We start from the raw sequence: 3,592 nt of genomic DNA, 5'->3' as shown, positions 1-3,592 counted from the left end.
AATCGTGGCCTAACTTCTGTATAATATCTTCCAGTCTATGTGAGTTAACAATGACATGATGTATTGTTTGTACTGTCCATCCAACCATGAGTTTGCATATTTGTCATTTTAAAAAAAGGAATTTTAAAAGATGAAAGAAAGGAAACAACATAACACCATAAGAAAGCCAGAAACGCTCACCGGAATGGATTTAAAAATGACAACAACACAAAATAAAAAGAGCTGATCAGAAAAATGAAATAGGATAGATCAATACCAGCAACGAGCAGCGAGAAAGGACGATGGAACGATCAGTACTCAGAGACCGAGGTCGATGTTTGGCCCGGTCAATACTCCAAATCAAATTTAGTTCTCTGTTGTTTTTCGCGGCATTTTATACTTTTGGCTGGTATTTTATCGCTAGCGCATATCGATGGTAGTGGTATATGGATGGTGAGTGTGTCGGTACAGAGAGGAGGCCTAGTGGCAAGCGATGTCCCGTTATCATTGCAGCATAATGAAAAATAGCGTATGCCACGTGTGTAAGATATACTTTGCAATGTTAATCTCATGTTTACCATTATAAGTTTTTATTACAACTAAGTTTAATTGTATGTAGAACATGTAGAACTTGTAGATATGTAGAAAGAATGGCAGTGAATAGAACGCCTAAACTAGTTACATACATACATACTTGTAGAAGTGGATCTTCTACAAGCTTATCAAGAGCATTTCGACTGAAACGGTGACGATTCGGAAGGTCAATTGGCCTCACATATTGCACTAATTGAATTTTGTAGGATTTCAAAGTAAGATTCTTACGTAATATACGCCAAGTTGTTGCATACGATAAGCCAAGCTGTTGGGAACGGCGACGGATCGATTCTTCGTTATCCGCTACCGCGGCTATGTTTCCTTCAGTACTTGCTGAATGTAGTTTATTTGATCGGGTGTTATCCAATAATGAAAACTTAGACAAGGCGAAAACGGCGAGTTCGTTGGGAAAATATTCCCATGAGATTTTTTTACATAATCATATTCGTGAGACATCCCAGAAGTCGCCCACGTGAAAAGTGGTCTAAATTTTTTTTAACAATTTTTTTTAATCAAATTGCACAAATTAATATTTTTGGCCCGGACAATTTTTTAGGTTTTTTGGACCATAATGGACAAAAATAGGTCTCTTATAATTTTTCTCTAAAGTTGACCTTTTTCGAGTTATAAGCAATTTAAAATTTTAAAAACACGAAAATTGCCATTTTTAAGGCGTAGTAACTCGGTTAAAAATTATTCTTATGAAAGTCAAAAAAGACTAAAACAAAGTTTAAAGCTCCCACTACATGATCCTGAAGATATCTGTGTCATTAATTTATTACTAAGCTGTTATTTTTAATTAATAACAATGAGCGGTTAGATCGTATTGACGCGGCTGTAAATGTGAGTGCGAGTAAGATGCACAATTGGACTGCCGGAATGGCATCTCTCTCGCACTCAGCATTTAAGGCCGCGTAACACGTGCATGGCGCTCATTATTATTACTTAAAAATAACAGCTTAGTAATAAAATAATGACAAAAATTTCTTCAGTATCTTGTAGGGAGGGCTTTAAACTTTGATTTAGCGACTTTTTGACTTTCAGAATAATAACTTTTAACTTAGTTGTTAAGCCTTGAAAATGGCCCTTTCTCGTTTTTTTCAAATTGTTTATAACTCGAAAACGATCAACTTTATAGAAAAATTATAAGAGACCTTTTTTATCCAGAATGATCCAAAAAACCCTAAAAAAATAAAAATTTGTTCGCGCCAAAAATATAAAATTTGATTAAAAAAAATTGTTAAAAAAAATTTGGACCACTTTTCACGTGGGCGACTTCTCAAACCTTATTCTGGGATGTCTCACGAATGTGATTATGGAAAAAATCTCATGGAAATATTTTTTCAAACGAACCCGCCGTTTTCGGCTTGTCTAACTGGTTTTCAAACATACTGATGGTATAGCGAATTGTGCCTTCGGTAAGCCAATTTTGTGGACTATAAGTTGCTCTAAGCTCACGAAACACATTCCTTATTAAACGCCTATTTTCGTAATACCATAGAAAAAAGTGTTGTGTGATTGGGTAGAATGCGATTTTACTCTTCAAAAAATATGTCACGTACTTCAGCACCTGGTTAATTGGAAGGATACTACAAATCTGGCCTCCACATAAGTGGTCTGTAGCTTCGACATGATAAGTGTGAAATTTTAAACGTTCTTGTTGTTGATTGGATAGGAAGAGTGGCGTAATCTAGCCTCCATGCTAGGTACATCATAGCCTCCATACGGTACTTCCAATATTTAATATTTTATTCAAGTGGATAGTAAAGGTACAACACAAACAACTTTTGTTTCTTAATTATTTATTTATACAATAATGTGACATTTTACATAGAAATATGAGTATTTAATTTGGATTAAATATATGTTTACTTGTTGAATTTTTCCACCGTCTGTACACAACACCTGATCGGAGCCATTAGACCTAACAATAAAACGCGAAATAAAATGTGTATTTTAAAACTGTTGGATAAACAGTACCTAAAATCAGAAAATCTCTACCTTACAATCAGAAAAACCTTTAAAAAGGTACTCATTACTAAATAAAAATATCAAAAAACAAGACTGAATATCAGCTTTTTATGGTGACACAAACACATGAAACATATAACCGACCATGACCATATGCCATATAATGACTGAACACAGATAGCCAATCAGATAGCGCAAGATTTGTCAAAAGTCATGTTCCACCAATCACGATGCCGACATCAGCGCCTCTGACAAATTGGAAGGAAAATAAAAAAACTTAAAAAAACTACTAATTTACCGGCTTCTCTCCCATCTCCCTCCCAAACCGGACGCTCAAAATGGTGTAACTTTTTACTGAACAATATGTGGACCGTATAGAACATTTTGGTGTTGGAGGAAAACTTTTACTTTGGATGTTTGGGTTAGGCCTTTTTTTGGGCCAGTTATACTATACTACCTCCGTAACTTTGGAACCATTCATTTTAGAACGATTATGCATAGGGACTTTTTTATTTCAAATTTAATGTAGAACAATTTTGTATAGAGGGTTGTTCATGCTAAACCGCATAGTTTTAGAAGTATTGGCGAAAAACTTAAAAAACTACGAATTTACCGATTTCTCACCCCTCTCCCCCCCCAAACCCGACGCTCAAAATGGTGTGACTTTTTTCTGGACATTGTCTGGACCATATACAACAATTTGGAGTTGAAGGAGGATAACTTTCACTTTGGATGTCTGGGTTATGCCATCTTTTGGATCAACTATACTATACTAAAATGAATCACCCTTTACTTAAGTTCAATTTGTTTTTAAAATAATGTAATTAGTTAATCTTATGATTATATTTTATAAAATGTCCTAGGTCATAATGGCCTGTTGTGCGTATAAATAAATAAATAAATTTAATTGTATTCAAATTAATGTTTCATTTATTAAAATCCACGAGGAAAATAAACTTCCTGTAGCTGGCTGTATACCATAAATCACAAAAATACCAAGTTTCTTGTAAAAGGTATATATTAAAATACCCTAAATAAGGGTCACAAT

Source organism: Diabrotica virgifera, chromosome 1, assembly GCF_917563875.1.
Source record: "Diabrotica virgifera virgifera chromosome 1, PGI_DIABVI_V3a".
Lineage (NCBI taxonomy): Eukaryota > Metazoa > Arthropoda > Insecta > Coleoptera > Chrysomelidae > Diabrotica > Diabrotica virgifera.
Note: the sequence above shows the minus strand (reverse complement) of the source record.